Source organism: Bidens hawaiensis, unplaced genomic scaffold, assembly GCF_021521415.1.
Source record: "Bidens hawaiensis isolate Kalapana, Puna unplaced genomic scaffold, B.hawaiensis_p1.1 tig00022890_1, whole genome shotgun sequence".
Taxonomy (NCBI): Eukaryota; Viridiplantae; Streptophyta; class Magnoliopsida; order Asterales; family Asteraceae; genus Bidens; species Bidens hawaiensis.
In genome coordinates, this window is record NW_027493578.1 from 236,726 (window position 1) to 251,430 (window position 14,705).

Genomic DNA, 14,705 nt, shown 5'->3' on the forward strand with positions numbered 1-14,705 from the left:
CAGCCACAGGTTCTCTGCCGTAAAAACTATGCCAATAATCTATTGGTTCTTAATTAAAAGGGAGGAAAAACTCAAAAAGCTCCAAAATATTGGCTCCAAATATTCAAAAACTCCAAATTACATTTAACACTCCAAAAATCAAATTACCCTCCAAATTATTAAAAATTTTCCACTCCACAAATCTGCCGACAGTGATTTATACTCCAAATTACACTCCAAATTATTAAAAAACAATCAAAGATGAAGCTTATAGATGAAAGAATCGAAGAAGAACATGTTTTATACTCCGATTAGGAAGCCAACTACGACGACGACGCTCGACATTGAAGGCTACTCCAGCAAGGAAGCCAACGACAACGACGATCTAGCAGACGAGGTTATAGGGACGATGGTTATCGAACCCCTAACAGTTTAGAGGCTATCCAACCCCTCAACAGTTTTGCTACTACGAAAAAACCTACAAGGGGGTTGACAAGGTTACCTAAGCTGCGTACCCAATATGCAAACTTTGGTGGTGTCAAACTGTAAGTGGAGTTTGATAATCTGGGTAGGTTCACTGGCCAAAACAGATCAAAGTTTGCAAGTTTTTTAGGGGATGTTGTAAGGGAAATAGTTGGCTTGAGACATTTAAGTTGGAGGGAGGTCACAAAGGAGCTTAGAGATAAACTGTGGGAACAAATAACAGTTATTCTTAATTTTTATTTGTGCATTTTATATTTTGAGAAGTAATTTACCTTTATTGTATTATATTATGCAGAAATATTTTGAGATTGAGGCTAATCACAGGCCTTCTGTGATGAATCGGCTCGGACACCTTCTTCGGGATTTCAGAAGAAAAATGTATGCCAAATACATTATGCCGAACATCGGCAAACCTCTGAAGCTGAAGGCGATACCCAAGGGATACAGGACGATGATCAGGCAAGAAGACTGGGATCGCTTCGTTGAGTACACACAATCAGAGCAGTTTCTGGTATAATCCTCTACTCTACAAACGTAGATTGATCAACTATATATGGTTTATGTTTTTTGTTTAAATATAATGAAATGATTATAATATGTGGTTGAAGAAAAAATCGGCTTCATCAAAGGGAACTCGAGCAAAGAATGTTTTTGATCATCACATGGGATGAGGGGGTTATACCTACCTTCGAGATAAACTGGTAATCACCGTCAGCTGCTTTCTCTTTAGTTCAATGATTTGTTGGTTATGTGTCTAACGCATGACCGTCAGCTGCTTTCTCTTGAATATTTTACAAGGTCAAAAAGAAGGAAATTGGACCGGATGAGATCCCCGGTCGTGCATTAATGTGGATGAAAGGAAGGGAGGACAAAGATGGTGCATACAAGAATGCTGTTGTCGAAGGCGTGGCAACCAAATTAATATGTTTTAGTATTAAACTTTTTAAATCATGTTAAAGTCAATTCATTGCCAAACACACAGCCTTATATTAGCGTCAAACAAACTTGAGTCTGTCTAACTTGCCTCAACACTTGATGTGGATACATAAGCGTCTTACAAGAGTAATAGACTTTGATTCTTATACATAAGCGTGTTACTAGCGTATTAGAATATTTATATGTGTTTTGTACATAAGCGTGTTACAAGCGTAATAGACTCGTTTACAAAAAAAACTTGAGTCTGTATAACTTGTCTCAACACTTTATGTGGATTCATAAGCGTGTTACAATTGTATTATAATATTTGTTTTCTTGCAGGCTCAGCATGAGGAGCAGATCGCCTCCGGAGCCCTGGCACTTGAACCGTGCACATATGCCGTCACCTTAGTGCTTGGCAAAGAGAAAGGTGGGTTTTTAAAAGGGATTGGGTACGGATTGACAACAGGTAAATATTGGGGTGTGAGTCGGGTAAAAGCCTCGTTTAAGCAACGGATTGCCCAACTTGAGTATGAGGCGGTGCAGAGAGATGAAGTGGTGAACAGGTTGATGACTCTACTTGAATCCACGAGTGCTATGCTAGCAAGCCGTGAGAAGGAACAGTGAGCATTTGAGGCCAGGTTCAGACATCTCGAAGGATTGTTGCCGCAAATGTCGGCAAGTTAAGTAAGTGACGTATGCTACATATTATTAATGCATTCGACATACATAATTGGCACTGTTTTGTCACAATTCGTAGGTAAATCCTGTTCCCAACCAGGTTGGTTCTAACCAAAGTACTAGTTCTGTGTGGCAAAATAAAATGCCAGCACCAGTAAGTATCTGACACTTTCTTTGTTTATTACAACTTTCCATGTGATTTTTCATTATCCATAACCTAATAAATTGATTTGTAGGCCAGTTCTGTGGGAAACAGCTTAACCGCAGGTGAGGCTGTGCAACAAGAATCCGCTTCTCAGCTAACCATTTGACAATTTGATTGATTTGTTTTAATAATTCACTTTCCATGTGAGTGTGCTGATTTTGTATAAGTCAATTGTAGCCCAAGTCTGCGGATAAAATAGTTGTCGAAACGGTATCCGCCCCCCATATCGCGACATCAGTACGTATTTGACAATTTCAGTACTTTTTATAATTCGTTTCCAATGTGAGTGTGCTCATTTTCTATTACCGAATTGAAGGCCAAGTCTGTGGAAAAAAGTGTTGACCAAACGGTACCCGCTCCCCATATCGCGACATCAGTAAGCCTTTGAAAATTTCAGTACTTTTTATAATTTGTTTCCAATGTGAGTGTGCTCATTTTCTATTTACCGAATTGCAGGCCAAGTCTGTGGAAAAAAGTGTTGACCAAACGGTAGTCGATCCCCATAGCGCGACATCAGTAAGATATTGGCAGTTTCAGTTTTTATATTTTATAACCTAATAAGTCCTAACAATTCCAATTTCTGTTATATTACCAATGAAGCCCGTAGAGAACAATGTTGACCAATGTAACATCCCGAATTTTGTATTAATAAATAAAAGAAGTCCATGATTTAAAAACGAGTGTTAATATTTAATTAATATTAAATATAGAAAGAATCATGGACTTGGGTAATTACATGGATTAAGATGGTGGGATGGGCCTTAGGTCCATGGGCTTTATGGGACATAAATACCCCTTAAACCATCCTAAAACCCTAACTTCCCATTCCATCTTTCCATAATCCCTACACACACCCAAAACACACACACAACCAGAACCAAGATCCGGAGACAAGAACCCGAGCTTGTTGGTGCTAGATCGTCGTGACAGACCAAAGCAACATCAAAGACCAGCTCGTGTTCGTAGTTCGACTCGTTTACGGTACGTTTATATCGAGAACTTGTTCGTTTATGTTCGGATTTAGTCTAGAAATCATAGATTTGTTTTAGTCTGGTAAAAAAACGAATCCAACGAGGCTAAACTTACAGAAATTGATTACATATTGATAGGTTAATCGTTACTATGAAAAACCCGTATGTATATACATAAATCACACCCTGTAAACCCGATGTTTTGAAGATTGAATGGTTAGGGTTTGTAGGCGCTGCTTAGACGATTCCGTTGATACCTAAATCGAGTTATTTGGTTAAGAAACGAAGATGATTATGGGGATTAAGAGCGAACAGTAGAGGCGGCTGGACAACTTCGCTGCAGCTAAGTTCGCCTGATGATAACTTCGCTGGTTGTCAAGTTCGCCAGCTGACTAAGTTCACCTAAGGTTAACTTCGCCTAAGGTTAACTTCGCCTGAGGTTAACTTCACCTGAGGTTAACTTCACCTAAGCTTAACTTCCCCTGAGGTTAACTTCACCTGAGTTTAACTTAGCACAAAGTTGAAATAATCTGATACGATAGGACGAGTATTGATACGTGTAATCTATATACAGTTAGCAGAGCACAGCCAAAGAGAGGAACCACGATAAACGGAGAAAGGAACCGTATTCAGGTGAGTTTCTAGCCCCATTCCTTGTTATGTTTTCGGGGCTGTGTGCATACTCGATGTGTTGTTAATACATTTATCCTAAGTGATAAGTGTATGCCATATTGCGCGTACTGTCAGGGTAAAAATAAAGGTACGAATATTATATATCGAAGATGTATGAACATTACAAATGAACACTTGTCGGGGCGTGAACGATCTTCGGATATTGCACGTATCGACAAGGGGTATGGTTGTTAAATGAATGATGTAAAGAACGCCTAGAGTGTTCTTATCCTATAATGTAATTATTGTATATGTGAAGTATGTGTGTACAGGTACACTAATGGTATGTGAGTCCTACGTTCGACATAGTAAGTTAGGATGGCGAATCCATCTAACTTCTGTTGGACATAGACTTGGCAGGTGATGGCGTAGTTAAGGACTGCGGGCCTTATACGTGATGTAGATGATAGATGTAAACGTAGATAGGGACAGTGGGCCTTATACGTGTTATAGGAGATAGACGCCAACGTAGATAAGGACTGCGGACCATATACGTAATGTAGATAGGCATCAGCACAGGAAAGGACTATGGACCTTATACGTGTTATATTTGTGTTGTGTTAGCATAGGGGAGGACTGCGGACTTCGTACGTGCTATGGTTTAGGTTTCAACATAGGGAAGGACTGAGGACCTTGTACGTGTTGTCAATATAGGATGGTACAGGGAAGGACTGCGGACCTTGCACGTACCATAACTGGTGAACATAGGTAAGTACTGCGGACCTTTTACGTGTTTACGATCTTGAGTACAAGTATAGACGGCGGACTATGAACGTACTCTCAGTAGACTGAGGTTAGTGATTGTAGATATGTATGTATGTATGGTAGTAGGGTAACGGATTAAGTATGGATATGTATCTTCGGATATGTATGTATGTGTATGTATTGTATGGCATCCGATTAACTAGAACGCACTCAGCGTAGCTGACTTTTAGTATGCACGCAGGTGAGTAGAATGAGACAGCTAGCTTGAGCGGGCACATGGTGGGCGAAAAGGAGACTGGCATCTAAAGACTCAAGATGTTTTAATGTTAATTGACGTTTATTTTGAAAGACAAGAATGTTTAATTAAGGCATGTTTTGGATTGCTGTAATGTTTTATGAAAGTTTTTAATGTTCCGCGAAAGTTTTAATTACTCTGATTTGTAAGAACTGTGTTTATGAGTAAATCCGACGCTAAAGTAGGGCTACCGGTAACGGGGCCTTACAAGTTGGTATCAGAGAAAAGTTCGAGAGATTTAAGCATCCTACATGCTTAGACTCGAACATAAAATGGGATTTTAGTAATAAAAGAAAAGAAGATGCCAGTTCAAGATAGCCATGTGTCACTCAAGCAAGCTCAGTAATGGTAAGGTATATAGTTAATGAACAATAATGTTAGGGACAGGATTAATTGATTGATTGTTTGATGGATTAACTGTTTAAAAGTAGAAACTAGCACAAGTGAAATCATAAAGGGAAGTATGTAGAACCTGAGGAGTAATGCAAATAGTTAATTACACTTGATCAATGTCATTAGCTACTTACCTTACAAATCATGTGCTAAATAATTCCTAGAGTGATGACGTTTGTGTTTTCCCTTTTAGAATACTACTGGCTGGAGCTGGAGAAATTGTTGGAACTGGAGGTCGCACTGGACGTCGTGGCAGGCCTCGTCTTTTCCGGCAACCCTCGGTAGAAGAAGCTTCCAACACCGGAGACGAAGGAGGCGCAGCTGGAGGAAACCCGAGCAACAACGAAGGACATCAACTTGACCCTGCTGTTCTAGCTGCCATTGCCCAAGCTGTGGCAACTGCCATGAAGATTGGGAATCCCGAAGGATCTGCTGGAAGAACTGCTGAAGGATCAGGAGAGAATGGTAGGAAGGATGGTGAGGGAGGGAAGGGTGACTCCAGTGAAGCTGGATCTGTCAAGGTTGGTGATGGAAAGAGAGGTCGAGGTGGGTGTAACTACAAGTCCTTCAAAGGATGCGACTCGCCGAAGCTGACTGGTTTGGGAGACGCAATCGCTACTCTCCAATGGATAACCACTATGGACAAGATTATCCGCATTAGCGAATGCCGTCCCGACCAAGCTGGGGGTTATGCTACTCAGTCATTTGAGGAAGAAGCTATGTATTGGTGGGAAAGTGTGGAGCAGAGAAAGACTAGGGATGAGATCAAGGCGTTGAGATGGGACGATCTGAAAGAGTTGGTGATGAAGAAGTTTTGTGTAGATGCTGAAGTTGAAAGAACGGAGATGAAGTTCCTGAATTTAAAGGCCGGTATGATGACGCATTGTGAGTATTCTACTGAATTCAACCGACTATCTAGGTTGGTGCCTGATATGGTTGACACTGAGGTCAAGAGAATCAAATGTTATGTGAGGGGATTGCCACAAAAGGTCCGCATGTTAGTCAGGGCAAATAAACCTGCTACTTTTGACACTGCTGTTGAGCTTGCAGAAGTGGTTTATGCTGACCTGGCTGAGGACGATGTGGTGGTGGAGGAAAAGAAGGAGAAGAAATGGGCTACCTCTGCTAAGCGGTCTGGCGAGATGGTGACAACAACTGATCAGAGGAAGGCCAAGGTTGGGAACAAGGATGCATGTAAGACGTGTGGGCAAGTGCACCAGGGAGAATGCAAGACTGGGACAGACAGGTGCTATCGGTGTGGAAAGAGTGGGCATTACTCTCGAGAATGCCCTGATCGTCCAAAGTGCTTCAAATGCGGAAAAGCTGACCACATGGCTAGGGATTGCAAGGAATCAGGGGCGGGAGGTGCGAAAGGATAAAGACTTGGGGAAACTGCAGAGAGGAAAACTTGATGAAGGAATAATTGCTCATGCAATGGTTTTATTTGTTTAAATTACATTTGCTTAAGAACTTGTTTTGTGTTAAGGTTTAAAACTTATGTTTATCAGTGACGTGTAATATATTGAGTTCGGTTATGAATGATTATTATGTTATGATAAAATGTTGTTTTAGACAATAGTGTTAAAAGTACTAAACGAAGCCCTTGGAAGGATGAGATGAGTCTTGGTACATCAAGGGTCTCATGGACAAGCAACCTTAAATAGCTAAAACACATGACCACCATTTGATGGCTGCAAAGTTGGGAGTAAGAAGGATAACTCAGAAAGCGAAGGTGATTAAATAAACTGTGCGATTATAAAGAAAAAGGTATTCCTTTTACAAGAAATAAGCTAGGTTTCGGGGACGAAACCTTTTTAAGGAGGGAAGACTTGTAACATCCCGAATTTTATATTAATAAATAAAAGAAGTCCATGATTTAAAAACGAGTGTTAATATTTAATTAATATTAAATATAGAAAGAATCATGGAATTGGGTAATTACATGGATTAAGATGGTGGGATGGGCCTTAGGTCCATGGGCTTTAAGGGACATAAATACCCCTTAAACCATCCTAAAACCCTAACTTCCCATTCCATTTTTTCATAATCCCTACACACACCCAAAACACACACACAACCCGAACCAAGATCCGGAGACGAGAACCCGAGCTTGTTGGTGCTAGATCGTCGTGACGGACCAAAGCAACATCAAAGACCAGCTCGTGTTCGTAGTTCGACTCGTTTACAGTACGTTTATATCGAGAACTTGTTCGTTTATGTTCGGATTTAGTCTAGAAATCATAGATCTGTTTTAGTCTGGTAAAAAAACGAATCCAACGAGGCTAAACTTACAGAAATTGATTACAGATTGATAGGTTAATCGTTACTATGAAAAAACCCATATGTATATACATAAATCGCACCCTGTAAACCCGATGTTTTGAACGATTGAATGGTTAGGGTTTGTAGGCGCTGCTTAGACGATTCCGTTGATACCTAAATCGAGTTATTTGGTTAAGAAACGAAGATGATTATGGGGATTAAGAGCGAACAGTAGCTGCGGCTGGACAACTTCGCTGCAGCTAAGTTCGCCTGATGATAACTTCGCTGGTTGTCAAGTTCGCCAGCTGACTAAGTTCACCTAAGGTTAACTTCGCCTAAGGTTAACTTCGCCTGAGGTTAACTTCACCTGAGGCTAACTTCACCTAAGCTTAACTTCACCTGAGGTTAACTTCACCTTTGTTTAACTTAGCACTAAGTTGAAATAATCTGATACGATAGGACGAGTATTGATACGTGTAATCTATATACAGTTAGCAGAGCACAGCCAAAGAGAGGAACCACGATAAACGGAGAAAGGAACCGTATTCAGGTGAGTTTCTAGCCCCATTCCTTGTTATGTTTTCGGGGCTGTGTGCATACTCGATGTGTTGTTAATACATTTATCCTAAGGAATTGTATGGCGTCCGATTAACTAGAACGCACTCAGCGTAGCTGACTTTTAGTATGCACGCAGGTGAGTAGAATGAGACAGCTAGCTTGAGCGGGCACATGGTGGGCGAATAGGAGACTGGCATCTGAAGACTCAAGATGTTTTAATGTTAATTGACGTTTATTTTGAAAGACAAGAATGTTTAATTAAGGCAAGTTTTGGATTTCTGTAATGTTTTATGAAAGTTTTTAATGTTCCGCGAAAGTTTTAATTACTCTGATTTGTAAGAACTGTGTTTATGAGTAAATCCGACGCTAAAGTAGGGCTACCGGTAACGGGGCCTTACAACCAAGCATCAACACAACTACACCACACTCCGGATAGTAACGGCTCGAAAAAACCATCAGTAAGTATTTGGCAATTTCAGTTTTTCCTTTAATTGTTGATTGATTCATTGAATGGTTTTTAGGTAAAACGGAGAAGCCGTAAAAGAAAAGTTGATGTATCTACGGATGAAGCTTCCCCACCTGCTGTCATAAAGGTATGTACTGCGCGATACATTGTTAATTTCCCACCAACATGGGTATGTACTTATATATTGACTTCAACTAAGCCATCTTAATTTCACATGTTGGTTTATAGGTGTATGAGTGTCGTTTGTGTCTGCATGAAAAGCGTAACAAGGAGGCAAATGGTAAAGTTTATTGGTCACCGGTTCCACAACAGTCATGGAAAAGCAATCCCGGAGGGTTGCTATAATGTTAGTATTGATGAAATCATAAAGGAACAAGCAATTATTCCTTGTGAGGCAGGTGAATTTGTGACTGTTGGCAACGCACGTGGTTCTTTTGTTGCTTGGCCAGAACACCTAATCGTATGTGACCAGGAGGTTTGTTCCCTTTTAACTTAACCGAACAAATATCTATGTTCATTTTCATTTAGTTTAAAAAATGAACACTTGTGTTCGTTTATGTTCGTTTGTTTATAATCTAAACTAACGTAATTGAACAAACATAAACGAACTTCCAGCCGAAAGGTTCACGAATAGTTAAACGAACGTTCGGTTCGTCTGCAGGCCTACTATTTTGTTCTATTCAATTACAAAATACGACATTAATTATACATATTTGTTTTTCATATTCTGCTGTTCCAGCTACCACCACTCCCATCCTCAAAAGTACCAGACAGAGCTGGCAAGAAGTCAAAGGCAAAGTACACAATGATAGACCGGGTGACCAAACAGAAGACAAGGAGCAGTGCCAAAAAACCGACGCCTTAGGTAGTCGTTATTTTTGTATTTTGTAAGATATTTTGCATATACATTTGCTTAAGTGAATATTATTATTAATATAATTTGTTTTTAATTTTGTTTTGTCATGCTTGCTTATAGCTGTTTTATATTACTGCACCAAAAATAAAAATAATTATATATTGTTTAATTACACACAATTTGGCCACATAGAACACATTAAATAGGTGTGGCCAAAAGTACCTGAAATTACAAAAATTAGAGTCTATAAATGACCATTAGCCACAACAAAAACATTTTTGTGTGACGAAAAGTATGATAATAGCCACACTTTAAAAGCATTATGTGTGACAAACGGTAAAGACATTGGCCACACCACAACCTACAAAAGAGTGTTTGAGTGGCAACTTCACATTTTTAGCCACATTGACAACAACCTCCAGTGTCTATATGATATTATTAGCCACACGGTACCTCACTATGTGTGATGGAAAGTTTGACAATAGCCACACTTTAAATTAGGAAAAGCATTATGTGTGACAAACGGTAAAGACAATGGCCACACCACAAAAGAGTGTTTGAGTGGCAACTTCACATTTTTAGCCACATTGAAAACAACCTCTGGTGTCTATATGATATTATTAGCCACACAGTACCTCACTATGTGTGATGAAAAGTTTGACAATAGCCACACTTTAAATTAGGAAAAGCATTATGTGTGACAAACGGTAAAGACAATGGCCACACCACAAAAGAGTGTTTGAGTGGCAACTTCACATTTTTATCCACATTGACAACAACCTCCGGTGTCTATATGATATTATTAGCCACACAATACCTCACTATGTTTGACGAAAAGTTTGATAATAGCCATAATTTAAAATAGGAAAAGCATTATGTGTGACAAACGGTAAGACAATGGCCACACCACAAAAGAGTGTTTGAGTGGCAACTTCACATTTTTAGCCACATTGACAACAACCTCCAGTGTCTATATGATATTATTAGCCACACAGTACCTCACTATGTGTGACGAAAAGTTTGACAATAGCCACACTTTAAATTAGGAAAATCATTATGTGTGACAAACGGTAAGACAATGGCCACACCACAAACTACAAAAGAGTTTTTGACTAGCAAGTTCACATTTTTAGCCACATTTACAATAACCTCCAGTGTCTATAAGTTATGATTAGCCACACGGTACTTCACTATGTGTGACGAAAAGTTTTACAATAGCCACACTTTATATTAGGAAAAACATTTTGTGTGACAAACGGTAAGACAATGGCCACACTATAATCTACAAAGGAGTTTTTGAGTGGCAAGTAAATATATTAAGCCACTTTTAATGTAATATCCAGTGTCTATATAATATAATTAGCCACACTATTATTAAATTTAAGTGGCCATTGCTTTGCTATATCCACACGGTATAGGTCATAATGCACGCTTAAAATAACCCTATTGGCCACATTATTATAAAATTCATGTGGCTGAAATATTAATTCATGTGGCTATATACGTGCAATGGTCACTCATAGTAAATACTCATGTGGCCATTTTCTACCGTTTAGCCACACTTATTGGAGAGGCTTCTTGTTGGCCAACAACTAATGTCTGTACCCTTTAGCCACACTTATTACCACATAAGGCCACCAAAAACTGTGTGTGGCCATATCATACCCACGGTGTCACGACCTTTGGCCACATATAACCTGAACCAAATGTGTGTTGCTAAAGGCCTAGGGCCACACTTTTTTCGTGTGGCTGAAGGTCAATATTCACGTAGTGACCTGTCATATATGGATAACATGCTCACCAATATTAGCACTATAAATGAGAACATCATAAAAATACACCACCACAAAAATTTATCGAGAAAAGGCCTAAACAACTAGTTCATGACTCGCATAAAAGTGATGGGGGCAATAGATAAACCAAAAGGCATCACCAAACCACTCATACAACCCTTCACGAGTATTAAAGGTGGTCTTCCACTCATCACCTAGCATAAGGCGAATCTCATGGTACCCACTCTTTAAATCCAGTTTCGTGAAGTCGAGGAACTGGAAATCTGTACTAACAGTAATCTTGTTGATGGCACGGCTGTCAACACACATACACAATGTTCCATCTTTCTTGGGGTCAACAGAGCAGGGACAGCACCGGGACTCATGCTTTCCCGAACATACACCTTAGAAATCAAGTCTTCAACCTGTTTGCGCAACTCCTCATGCTCATTAGGATTCATTATATAGTATGGCTTTTTAGGCAGTTGGGCACCTGGTTCCAAATCAATATGGTGCTGGATGTCACGCAACGGGAGCAAACCATCCGGTAACTCATCAGAAAGACATCAACAAATTCATCAAATAATGGAGCCATAGCTTTAGAAATTTCAGTCTCCTCAGACACTTCCCTCCCTATCAACACAAAAACTGTTCCTGCATCGTTTAACTCCTCTTCAAAGTGGCTAATAGTCAAATAATTATCGGAAGGCTTCGTGACCAACTCTTTTGGCTTGCTAGGAACAAGAGTTAGCTTCACACCACCAAACATAAAGCTGTAAGTATTTGAACGACCGTTATGTTCAACGCTGCGATCAAATTCCCAAGGCCTGCCCAACAATAAATGACATTCATTCATACAACCACATCACACCAAATATCATCTTTATATGTTGTACCAATAGAAAAAGAAACATAAGCTCGCTTGGTATCTGTTACCTCGCCTCCCTTCTTAAGCCATTTTAGCTTATACTGTTTGGGACAACTCTCTGTTTTCAAAGCTAGCTTATGAAATGCCTCATCTGAGATCAAGTTATCGCAACTTCGAGAATCAATAAGAAAGGTGAAAACCTTCCCCGAGATGGTACACGTGAAGTGAAATATGTTATGCTTTAGCCAATAATCACCATCTGCCTTTGGTGTATAACAAGAACGCCTAACCACCAAGTTCACCCCACATCACCGATCACAACCTCTTCCTCGTACTTGGTTTCTTCATCATATACAATGGGGCCTTTCCAAACTCTTCATACTAATCATCCTCAGATTCAATAAACAAATGCCTCTTACCAGCTTGTTTACAGTTAACTTGTCGATCGCATGTCTCACCACACTTGAAACACTTCACCCCACTACTACTAGCCCCCTTATAAGTTGACCTAGTGTTGTTAACCCACGGCCTCTGCTGACTAGGCATGAAACGAGGTCATCCACCACCCGACCCCGAATTTCCTCTAGCAGGGACTGGTGAATACGAACCACCCACCCGATGGTTTTGTTTTTCAAAAGCAATGCCCACAGGTGTGCCTCGGAGACTGTTAACGGATCAAAAATATTTACAGAGTCCATGAATAGAACCCTTAAACCCCCAATATACCGAGAAACTAGTTATTCATCGGCTTCTTTAATATCATTACGAGCAACCAAATGGTAAAACTTGGTCGTATATTTATCAACCGATCTGGATCCCTGCTTCAGATTCTGCAAGCGTCGATACATCAACCGTTGAAAGTTGTGAGGTAAAAAGTTAGACCGCAAAAACTTCTTCATATTGGCCCATGTCACAATACTTAACTTCCCAAGTCTATTTCGTGTCAACTTCAATTGTTGCCACCATGCTGATGCCCTCCCATGTAGCCTGTTAGCGATCAAAGGTACCCGCTTATTCTCCGGAACCTCCCGTAATTCAAACACCTCCTCAATAGTAGCCAGCCAATCAATGAACCCGTCCGGATCCAAACTAGTCCCGTCAAATTCTTGGATACGAGTTCGTATCCCAGCGTCCCAACGCCGGTTTCCATATCTCTGTTTACACCTTGGTTCCCTTCCGTACCCCTCTCCGGAAGACGAACCTCATTACTAAAAAACTGGATTATCAAAGTCACCCCCCACCCTGTTTTCAGGGGCTGCCTTCTATGATGCATCAAGTCAGCCATTCGATCCGTTAGTTGATCGACCACTTGATCCAATCATTGCTCCACCCGTGCCATAAAGCGTTGTTCCAACTCTCGTTCATAACCTCATCGATTGGTCTGCTTCTCCTTAGAAGATTTTTGAGCCAGGAATTCGGCTCTAATACCAACTGATGCAGCGTACTAATAGAGAATGAATGCTAATCACGTTGATTCTTGGAATACCCGTAAAGATCCTTCCCTAAGCCAACCCACCCCCCCTCGAAAAATCAAGAATTTATGTAAGGCCATATTTGTGACTTGTGATATAAAATTACGAAACTCGTTATAAATTTTATGGTCAAGTGAATAATTTAAGCTAAGAGTAAACCAGACACGAAACAAGAGCTTCGGCACACACATTTAGTTTCAACGGGTAATGCTTCTAGAATATGTTATGTTTAGCTATAAATAGGACTTTAGTTAGTTTTATGTGTATGTTTGAAAGATGTAAATCACCACCCAAGGGGAGCTCACATTGGGTGGGTCAGCTAGTTGTTTAATGTTATCAATCTTTTAACCGACAACGAGATCGTTCATATATTATCTTTATTATCTATGTTCGGTCGTTTGATTTACCGCACCCGTCTCAAAAACCGTGTCAAGTGCAAAATCCGTTCGAGTGGTCATTTTAGGACCTACAATTGGTATCAGAGCGGGTCGAATCTTATGATTCAACTTTGCTCTTGATATTCAGGTTCTATTTCCGCTATTACCCGAACCGAAACGTTAAAACCCGTTGAAATTTGAAAATAAAGTTTCTAGATGTAGAACTAAAGTTGGAAATAAGCGTGTTTGAAGCATTCTATTTGTATATCCGGATGTTCTGGATCTACAAGTGTTCGATCCGGGCGCTTCGAGAACCGTTCCGCCATACGCCAAAAATCTGGTACTGGATGAAAATGGTCAAATTTATAATCCCTATTCATGTAGTAACATCATTTTAAATCCATTCAATTTGAATTGGTATTTTCTCCATTACAATTATTGTGAAGAGACATATACAATCGTTAATCTTGGGCAGTTTCTTTGTCAAAATGTATGTATAGCAAAAAAAGGACCGCATTTAAAATCAGGTCAAGTTCTAATTATTCAAGTTGACTCTGTGGTAATACGATCAGCTAAGCCTTATTTGGCCACTCCAGGAGCAACTGTTAATGGACATTATGGGGAAATCCTTTATGAAGGAGATACATTAGTCACATTTATATATGAAAAATCAAGATCTGGTGACCCTACAGTTCTTTCCGGCGAGTGTCGGTTATTTCGGGTCGTTGAAACAGTTGGATGAAGATGTGACCGACGGGTTTGATAGTAACTGCTG